The sequence below is a fragment of the Apium graveolens genome, chromosome 5 (genome assembly GCF_009905375.1).
Source record: "Apium graveolens cultivar Ventura chromosome 5, ASM990537v1, whole genome shotgun sequence".
NCBI classification, from domain to species: Eukaryota; Viridiplantae; Streptophyta; class Magnoliopsida; order Apiales; family Apiaceae; genus Apium; species Apium graveolens.
The window spans coordinates 181,383,766-181,395,219 of record NC_133651.1 but is presented as its reverse complement, the minus strand read 5'-3'; positions in this window follow the sequence as shown (position 1 = coordinate 181,395,219).

The window sequence follows — 11,454 nt, the reverse complement described above, 5'->3', positions numbered from 1 at the left end:
AATAATACGACTCTCTATTGATAAGAAAGAATAATTATTCACTAGGTAGATACTTTACTTAATTAGTCTATCAATGATAACTTATACACTACCACGACCCGATTAGTGGTACTCAATCTCAACACCCATTCCAATACAACTCTCACGGTTGTAATCAGCTCACTACTCGCAGAATCATTGCTGCCTTACTATGGTCCACCACTGACCCACTGTCATCATTCACTTTCCATGAAATATTAATAGCTAACCATACGGAGTCCATTCATATCATATCGAATTCTTCTAAGGAGGTAACATAATCACCATTCCTGATTTATGAAGAACACTCCTGATCCTGACATACATACATGACATGAAGCAGATAAAAGTGCAGAAGAGTTTCAATCAAAGCAACGATAGTAGGTTAATACCATTCTTAATCATACGCCCTAAATAGAAGAATTAACTCAAGGGTTCATCTAGTCCCTTTTGAAACATGGTCCTGGCTTATCTCAAGATAGGACCTTCTAAGAGAGATAGCCCGCTCGTGGCGATTACACGAATTAAACCTTTACTAACTACTATTACGGTTGGGTATTGCACAGTCATCAGAAGGAATGTCAATATTCCAAACCATAATACAACCTTTACAATTTTAACCATCCTCACTGTATTATTTTGGCACAAGTGCCTATAATTATCCTCTTACCTTTAAAGTGTCGGCCACCTCTTTGGCCTTTCCTGATAGTAAAATTTCCTTACAGTCAATTTCATTTTAACCACTTTCACAAATTTTCTACCCTATTTCCGATCACTGCTTGAGTGAAGATGTTTTCCTTAAAATCTGATAAGTAAAAAAAAAATCACCATTTTTCCATAAGTTATTGCCTCAGTCTTTAGAGGTTAATCACTGTCATGACTAACTCTCAATCATAATTAGAACATCTTTTATCTTAAGTCCTAATTGCCCTGAATAATTTCGACCATTACTGGTTCGATCCATACTTTCTCGTGGTTTAACACGTGCCCCACTTGGCAACACTATAATTACATCATATTTCCTTTATCCACATTTCTATTCTTGAGAATTTTGAATATTACCTTTCTCCTTGTAAAACCTCTAAGGTTATCCTTGAATCGTTCCTCCTGTATTCCCTAGATACAGGGCATATCAAAATACCATATACTAATACTAGAATCATTGTCTATATACTTTTGAAAAAAAAATTCTCCACTGATTCTTTAAAGGTTGTTATTACCTTAATCCTTTCCAATTCATACTGTCAAATTTCATACTATCCCTATTAAGGGTGAAATGCCAACCTTTATGCATTCCCCTAGGATTCATTTTAACTTCCCGATGTTCTATCCTTAATTCCACCTTTGAAAAGGTACATGCATCCATCCATGGATAAACCAAGTCATATATCCTTGATAGATTATCTTCTTCATCATTCCCACCTCGATAGTCTATACCTAACTTCATAATAGCATCCTTATTCAAATTGAGGTCAATCCATATGGCCTCCAAAAGATAACAATGGTCATCCGCTTTTCTTTTCTGATTTGGTAATGATCACATGGATGATCTGGAAGATATTGGTCGTGTTCAACGTGAACTTCTTCTTAATAAATCCTTATTTACTTTTGTTGTTTATCTCAACAGTCATCTCAATGTTGGGATATCTTTCATACCTGGCATCTCCCTTCCTGGGTATCAAGCCACCGGTCTTACACTTCACATTCTTGAAGGTCACTTCCTTCATCCAATTTTCCTAGTTTCTTACTTCCTTGTCTCCTCAGTCTATCCGCGTCTCATTGTTTATCCTTCGAACTATCTCAATGTTTCCTCGAATCCTCCCAACTTAAAGGGGATAAAATATATGCATCTCTTATGCCTTCAACCGTCAACTTTAACTCATGGTGAATCACCCTCATCCTGACGATCATATACTTTTCTATTTCTATTAATAGGAGTCTTTAGGGTTTCCTCATACCCAACTCCCTTATCATTCCTCAAACTCTGTTGCCTTTTTATTCCTTTCCACTTCAATTCCTTTTTATTTTCCTTTCTCTTATCATTATATCATGAACCAACACAATATAAGCATTGATTTCACATATCCCGTCATTCTGGATTCGCGTCTTCAGAACGAATCTTGATAACTTTTACAACTTAGATTCATAATTCATCATACTCGTCTGCCTTTGTTCCGTCTCTAAAGCTTTTACACTATCTCCATAACCTTGGGAAGTACTTTCCTAAAACAATTGACTGAACTTAAATCAGTTTATTATAACCTCTGGCTCCGTGCCTTTCTTGGTCTTTCACCAGCAGGTGGTCTCTCTTTTAGGAGGGTGAGTGATAAAAACAGTCTTTTGTGATTCGTCAATCATTTAGAATCTCAAATGATTCCTATATTTCCTTTAGCCAGGCTCTTGCCTCGACTAGGTCAACCTGTTCCTTGGAACTCTGAGAGCTTAACGATTTAAAGGTCATGAAAGAATTTCCTGCCGCATTGTCCCCTCAGGGTGGTGGTTGGGGATAATAGTCTAAGTTCTGTCTAGACAGGTCCATAAATTGCCATATAGGAGTACCGTCTCGGGTCTCCTTTCCTTACTCGACTTTCTGTTTCCTTAGTATGAAATGTTTCCACCTTCTCCCATAATCGGGGTTATCTTATACATTAAAAACCTTGTTTTCCACTCTATTATGTTATGGGTTCTTTCTTTCTTGATGGCAACCTCCCTGACTATCACACTCTGGGTTTGCCCTAAATCCTATTCCTCAAACTATGGCTCTCATCTAAGTTCTCATCCTTAAGCTCTTGAACTTTCGGAACCCAAATTCTATAGGAATACCTCATTATTCCCTTATCATCTTTCTCAGTATTAATCTCATATTTATTTGTTGGCTCTCTGCCTTCATTCATCACCTTTTTTTGGCACAATATGCTCTTTTCCAATAATTCAGTCTCTATTGCAATCTCAAACAGCTTTTCGGTACCGGCTCCGGTTACCTTCACTACTATTTCCATTTTCTCAAAATCTCTTATCAACTCTCCCAAAGACATTATCATCTTGAGTCTCTCCTTTTTACTAATGGCATCAGCCACCACATTGGCTTTCCCCGAATGATAAAGAATCTCCCAATCATAATTCTTGATTAGCTCTAACCGCCTCCTCTGGCGTATGTTGAGCTCTTTCTACGTAAGAATGTACTAGAGCTCCTATGGTTTGTGAATCTCACACTTCTCTCCATACAAGTAGTGCCTCAAATCTTTAGGGCAAAACTATTGCCACGAGCCCAAGCTCATGGGTGGGGATATCGAATTTTAAATTCCCTTAATTGTCTTGACATGTACGCGATTACCTTACCGTGCTGCATAAGCACGCACCCTAAGCCCTTGTGCGAAGCGTCACTACACTTCACAAAATCTCCTTTTCCATCCGGCAATGCCAGCATAGGGGCCATCACCAACCTCTGCTTCAGTTCTTAAAAGCTGCTCTCGCATTTCTCTGCCTATTCGAACTTCTCAGTCTTATGAGTAAGCCGCGTTAAAGGGGCTACTATCTTTACAAACTTGAACAAACCTCTGGTAGTGACCGACCAATCCTACCTCTGGTAGTCGACCTAACCATGGTCATCAATTCATCAGTGGTCCTTTATTCATTCTTGTCAGGATCCTCCATGGGATCCTCCTCAGCAACTATCCCTTCTAGGACAACATCCTCAACCGCTACATCCTCAATATCAACATCATCCGGTCCTGCGTTAGGACGCTCTACTGGATCCACAATCTGATCTCCAATTAGTAATAAAACATCATCGCGTTGATGTTCCTCAACTTCAGGGTTCGGAGTCCCGCTACCATATATGATAACGAACTACGCTTCTATCGCTACATTTATAAGGGTTCCCATAAGGGTTTTAACTGTCAGTACTACGTTAGGTAGTCCGACTATGAACTTGGCAAGAGTTCTTATTATCTTAGTGAACTTATTATCTTAACGTCCCATCATCTCTAAGGTTTATAACGCTTAGCTCTGATACCATTTCTGTAACACCCCCAAATCCGGGGTCGGGGATCCGGGTTGTCACGAGTTCCATTTCCCTTAACAACACCCAATCTTAATAAATAATCAACTACTCTGTACTGTGACCCCACAATAAACACACACACCACAAGTTATAGTCTCAGAGATGAATATCCAAAAATAATCACAAGTCATTTTATTCCACAATTATATGCCAATACACCTTAAACAGGTTTCTGAATAAATTTACATTTCTTTGCCATTATTACAATTCATAAATATACATAATCTGATACATCAAAAGTTGAAAGCCTAGCCTATTGGTAGTTCCTACCTCAGCTATGGCGGCATCAGTGCTTCTAGAAAACTGCGGAACGTCTCCTAACCTCTTGCGAATCGGGAGCTTGGTCCGGTTCATCTTGTCTATCTGATGTTGTGTGATGAAAGAAGAAAGCAAGGGTGAGCAGCAAGCCCACCAAAATAATATGTATAATGATTAATAGTATATGAGTCTACTCATAATACTCATGAAAATCTTGGTCAAAAGAAATGAACCAAGTTTGATATCTTAATGCGATGAAGTCGCAAAATATTCAGTATATATACATATATACTTTTCAAAGTAATGGAAGTCCTCTTCCATGCATAATATACACAAAGTCCCATTGTATAACTGTATAAAAATATCGTTGCAAGGTGATCTCATATATCTAACCTTGTCTCAACGTTTTTCTGAAAATCTTTGTCATTCATAAGACAATTATTAATTAGATATAAGTTTAAAAGATGAAGTTACCAAATACTTCACTACACTTATATCATTCCCAAATACTACTTGAACTACCACCGTTCAAGTTATAATCAATTTCAAAAGTTCATCCCACTGATGAGACCACAAGATAAGACTTGAATAGATTCAATCTTTGAAATATTATTGAATGAAAAAGTTATGAGATACTTTATTTAGCCCCGATATATATATATATCCACATATATATATCCCTTTAAACATTTCCTGGAACCTCTGTTATGCAAAGTATGAACAGAGTTTGAAACATCCAATGAATTTTGGAAAGGAAAAGAATTTTGGCATAAACCCGATATCTCGCTGATCAGGCAAAGATACCAATAAGTAACCTTTTCTACTGTAGATGGATGAATTCCTCACCGGTCATCACCCTGGCCGCATTAGGACCTCGCGCTAGACCGTACCCCGGCCCCTCACGCGTTGATGGACTGCCACCCAGCCACTTACACAATAATAGACCGTACCCCGGCCTGTCGCTTATGCCGACTCAATGAGATGGGCTTACTTCCCGAACGTTGGGCAAGTAATCAATTCATTTACCAAATCTGCAACCTCGTTGTGAATATAAAATACACCATAGAGCCGGATTCCACAGGTTTTGAGCGAGTATTTAAATCCCCTTTAAAAAGGAAGATCTTAAATATAAAAAAATGAGTTTTGGGATCCGCTCTGACTTTTAAAAATCATTTTGAAGACTCGAAAACACTTTAAAGAGTGTTTGGAGTAAGGCTGATTTAATGAAGTAAATCAGTCCCCAGAATATTTAGAAAATGACTGAATATTATTATTTAAATAATATTCCCATAAAGAATAATCTTTATAAAAAAATAATTGAAGTAGAAGTATTAAAATTTATACTTGAAACGAGTATTAAATAACCAAAGATATACTTATATGAAAGTATTATCTTTATTTGAATAATCGAAAATAAGTTTGATTATTTACACCTTATTCTTTAATAAAATAAAGAATATATCTCAGCAAATAATCGGAGTCATAGATCCTCAAATGAATATTCAAATAATATTCAATAAATAAAATAAGCTGAGTCATAATACCTCGAATGAATATTATAAATAATATTTATTAAATAAAATAAAGGAGTCACACATCCTCAAATGAATATTCAAATAATATTCATTAAATAATATAAATTGAGTCATAAGCCCTCGAATGAATATTCAAATAATATTCAATAAATAATAAAAGGAGTCATACGCCTTCGAATAATATTCGAAATAATATTTAATAATAAAATAAAGTTTCAAGTTATCGAATAAACCTTATTCGATTAATAGTTTAGAAAACTATAACCATACATATATATAAATATATATATATATAAATATCCATATCCATATAAAATCTACTCGGGATCCTCGACTCCCGGTTTTTGAAAATATTTTCACCTTTGGGTCCCTATACTAAGGGTATATGCAAGATACCGCTATCCTCTAGCATAGGTATTATCAACTGAACCAACAGATATATATTTCAAGAATATGAAACAGGCATGCATATATACCATATCACATGCTACAATATATCGCAAGAATTTGCTAAATAACCAACATGCATCTATCGCAAGATAATGCATATACAAGTGTATACATCACAACAACAGTATAACGGATAGAATACTTGCCTGAGCGACTTGGGTTACGAATGGCTCGGGACGAGTCTGGTAACCTATAAACAACAAGTAAGTTGGAATTAAACCAAAGTCACTTGTAAATCTATACTTTAACTAACTTAGACTCTAACGCTTGTTTTGCGCTCACTGATTCGCTTAAGTCACTCGGGTACCCTCGGCTCCACCATTTTTAATAATTTAACCTTTACGAGTTTTAAAGCGATTCCTTCGCGAGTGACTTACCAACTGCCTAAAACACTTACCATAAATGTTTCATGCATTAATTAACCCTTTTCGGTCTTTAACCTACATTTCAAAGTAAGGCGAGGGGAAAAAGTTTCGTTCGCGAAACGCCGTTACTTGAAACGGTCGTTTCTCCTAAACCGTTCATCGGAATCAAACGAACCACATATCAAAACGAAGCTCGTAACATGAGCTATCTAAACATGGCAGTGGTCATAATCTAGCAGGGGGTTCTCGGGTCATAATGCTATGCACAAAAACAGTCCAAAGAAAATCGGACGTTACGACGGCTATGTTTACGCGATTTCCCAATTTTAAACCATACAAAACCAACCACAAACCAACCTCAAATCCAACATACAACCAACATCCATCCTTATCACATCATAACAACCCCAACCAATTCAATTTAATCATTCATACTTATGCTTAAACTTAACTTTAATCATACTTAAGTTCCTTTAAATCAAAACCACAACAATTACCATTCCATTTCACTACCATTCCAAATCCCAAACTCTAACTCATAACAACAAGCTACAATATCAACCCACTAATCAAAATCATCTTATAATATATAGGAATCTAGGGTTTGGAGATGGTATACCTTCCTTGAAGTGGTGGGTGGAGCTAGGAAGCCTTAAGAAGCTTGGAGAAGTCTTAAGAATGCTTGGATCTTCAAGAAAACCAAGAAAAGTTCAAGTTAAAAAACTTGAAAACACTATTCATTGTCTTCTTCTTTGATTAAATGAAGAAGATTGAGAAAGAATTAATGGCTTAAACTCATGATATAGTCCTAACTAAGCATGAAGATGATTAGGGAATTATCTTACCAATTTAGGAAGCTTGGATCTTTGATTTTGAATTTCTCTTGCCTTTTGAATAGTGAAAAGCCGTGAGCAATGAAGAACAAAGCCTTGGTTGCTTTTGATTTTTGATGAAAATGATTTTACTTGGCTTGGTTGCTTGGTTTTTGTGCTTGTTTTAGTCAATTACCTTCTTGCCCTTGAATTTGTGTGGTTACAAAGCCACCACACCTCCTTCCTTCCCATGTCATGCTTATGTCACCTTGCACATGTCATAATGCTCCCACTTGTCCACACCTTGTGGTTTGATGATGTCACAGTCCCTGGCTTCTTGTACAAGCTTGTCTCTTGGTCACTTATTTGTTTTACGGTTCGCTTAACTTTCGTTTTCGTTTATCGTTTGAAGGATCATACCCGGGATCTTATTACTTAGGTTCCCTTAACCTTTCTCAATATATTATATTCCTTTTATGATCCTCTCCTATAATCCTTTAATTTAAATCCTTTTTATCCTGTTACCTTTTTTTCAAATCTTTCCGTATCTAGTGTATTTCCGGGAAAAATCAAAGTGTTCGGATTTGGATTCTGACGATCTTTACATACACTTATATCCCATATAAAGTACTAATAAAATCTCAGAATATCCATATCAGAACCCCTACATAGTGTGGCATGAAAAGTTTTCTCATTCAGCAAAAACACTATTCATAAGGGTTTCAAAAATTTCCCAAAAATTGGGGTTATTACAGAAAAGGACTGGGTAATCCTGATGAGAAAAGAATAAACAACTCTACCTCAGATCCTACATCCCTTACTGAACCAGGAGTAGGGACAACTCTAGAAAGACTAAATCAATTAGAGTCTGTACAGATGGTCTACAACTCCAAGCTGAAAGAAGACATAATGCTTTATTTTATGACAGATGGGAGAGTATTCCAGATAAGAAAGGATGCAATTCGGTTGAAGTATTATGAAGAACTGCAACATGTTTTATTTCTACTTCAAGTGAAGAACAGTTCAACAGATGGTGCTACCAGATACTTAATATCTTATATTCAGAGGCAGAAGAAACTTTACTCTATAAAGTCTGACAGACCATACTATCCAAAGTACGGAGCTCACAATGGTGATTTAGTTGAGATGAAGCCTAATACCGCCAAGATCACTACTTTTCTGGGTATTAAGGGTGTTGAATTTAATCTGGAGTTTGACAAAACTTATCTGATCAGACTGGATCAGGAGATAAGGAAAGCAAAGATTAATGATCTCAGGGCTGCTATCTTTCAGATAGGAGAAAATACAACTGAACTTAAAGATGTTAAAAGGGGGATGATAAATGAACTTGAATATGCTGAGTGAACTCTTCTGAAGAACTATCTCAGAACAACTCCTGACATTCAAGAGATCACACACTGAAGCCAGGTCGAGGACTACAACTGTTAAATTTTGAAGGATATACAGGCTAAAGCTGATATCAGAATTTAAAGATGGTAAAAGCTACAAGGACTGTGAGTTGTAGTTATCTAGTCAAATTCTCATATACATTTGTACTTAATGTTTTTAACATAATCAAATATCTATTGAACTTGTATATTATGCTAATTTACAAGTTGGGGGAGATTGTTAGATATATTTGTGATGTCATGTCTAATAATGATTTGTGTTTAGTTTTCAAATCATTGACTAACAGGACAAATCAGGACTTAACTGGAAATCAGTACTTATACTGAAGTCAGAACTTAAGATATCGGAACTTAAGTTATCGGAACTTAAGATATCAGAAGATATTCATCAGAAGATAATATCAGGACTTAAGAAGACTTTCAGATAAGAAAGACGGCTGATTGAAGGGAAAGAAGATCAAGACTAAAACAAGAAGAGATATGCATGGAGAAGAATTCTATGAAGAATAGAAGACTTGGAGGAAAAGATAACTAATTGATATATGTTAGGATACATAATTATATTCGATATCAGTTAGAGATTATCTTGTAACTGTGTGGTATATAAACCCAGCTTAGGGTTTACACTAGAAGTGTTGTTATTATCGAGAATATTATTCATTGTAACCCTAGCAGCTCTCGTGATATTTGTTCATCACTGAGAGAGAACGGTTCCATTGCAATACTGTTTTATTAATAAGATTATTCTTTATTACATACTTGTGTTCTTAATTCGATTTGATTGTATTATACACTGTATTCAACCCCCTTCTACAGTGTGTGTGACCTAACAAGTGGATGGTCTCAAGCACAATTTGTTGAGTATCAACCAGCTTTGTGATAAAGGCAATTCAGTAACCTTCAACTCAGAAGCCTGTGTTGTGACTAACAAGAGGAGCAACAAAGTGGTTCTCACTGGTGTGAGAAAAGAAAATATGTACCTAGCTGACTTCAACTCATCAAATGCAGAATCTGTTACTTGTCTTCAAAGCAAAATAAGTCAGGATGAAAGTTGGTTATGGCCCAAGAAGCTATCCCATCTAAACTTCAAGACCATGAATGAACTAGTAAAGAAAGAACTGGTTAGAGGCATTCCTCAAGTGGAGTTTTCTAAGGATGGACTGTGTGATGCTTGCCAGAAGGGAAAGCAAATTAAAGCATCATTCAGAAAGAAGCTTGATTCAGTAATTGAAGAACCTTTACAATTGCTACACATGGATTTATTTGGACCAGTCAATGTGTTGTCCATCTCAAGGAAAAGATTTTGCCTAGTAATTGTAGATGATTTCTCAAAATTCTCATGAACATATTTCCTAAAGTCTAAAGATGAGGCTATTGAAATCATCATCAATCACATAAGGCAAGTCAATAATCATCCTGATTTCAAAGTTAGAAGAATCAGGAGTGACAGTGGAACTGAGTTCAAGAATTCTGTCATGAGAGCATTCTGTGAAGAAAATGGGATTTTGCATGAGTTTTCAGCAGCAAGAACTCAACAATAAAATGGAGTAGTAGAAAGGAAGAACAAATCACTTATTGAAGCTTTAAGGATAATGTTTGAAGAGTCCAAGTTAGCAACATATTTCTGGGCTGAAGCTGTAAATACTGCATGCTACACTCAAAATATTTCTCTGATTAATCAAGCAAAATGCATGACTCCCTATCAATTTTTCAAGAACAAGAAGCCAACTCTAAATTTTCTTCATGTCTTTGGCTGCAAATGCTACATCTTCAGAAATCAAACTGATCTGAATGGGAAATTTGATGCTAAAGTAGATGAAGAAATTTTTGTTGGATATGCTGTTGGTAAAGCATACAGAGTCTACAATCTAAAAACCAACATTGTTGTGGAATCAATACATGTTGTTTTTAATGATAAAAAGATTTAAGAACTACAAGATGGATATTACCATGAGAGCCTCAAATTTGACAATGCGGAGATGGTTAGTGATGACAGTGATGATGAAAGTGATCAAGAAACAGTATCAAAGGATAATGCAGAAAAATCTACTACCAATGAAGCACAAAATTCAACATCTGTCGAGTTGCATAATGCTTCATCCGTTGGGAGACAATCTGCCTTATCCGTCGGGAGACAACCAGCCTCATCCGTCGGTACTCAAAATTCACCATCCGTCGGGACATCAAAAGAAGCTGGGAGTCAGAATAGATCACCTATAGAAAGCTCCCCTTTCTCAAATCAAAGATCCATTAACTCAGGGGGAGTTTCTAACAATCAAAACTCAATCACAAATCAAGACAACAATGAGGCCTCTTCATCTAGAGCTAATCTACCTCAACAAAGAAAATGGACAAAGGATCACCCCTTTGAGGTCATCATTGGTGATGTAACTTCTAGAGTTCAAACAAGGAGAGCAACTTAAGAAGAATGTCTGTACAACAGCTTTCTTTCTAAGGAAGAACCAAAGAAGGTAAAAGAAGCTTTGTTGGATCCTGATTGGATTTTAGCTATGCAGGAGGAGCTAGACCAATTTGAGAGGAATA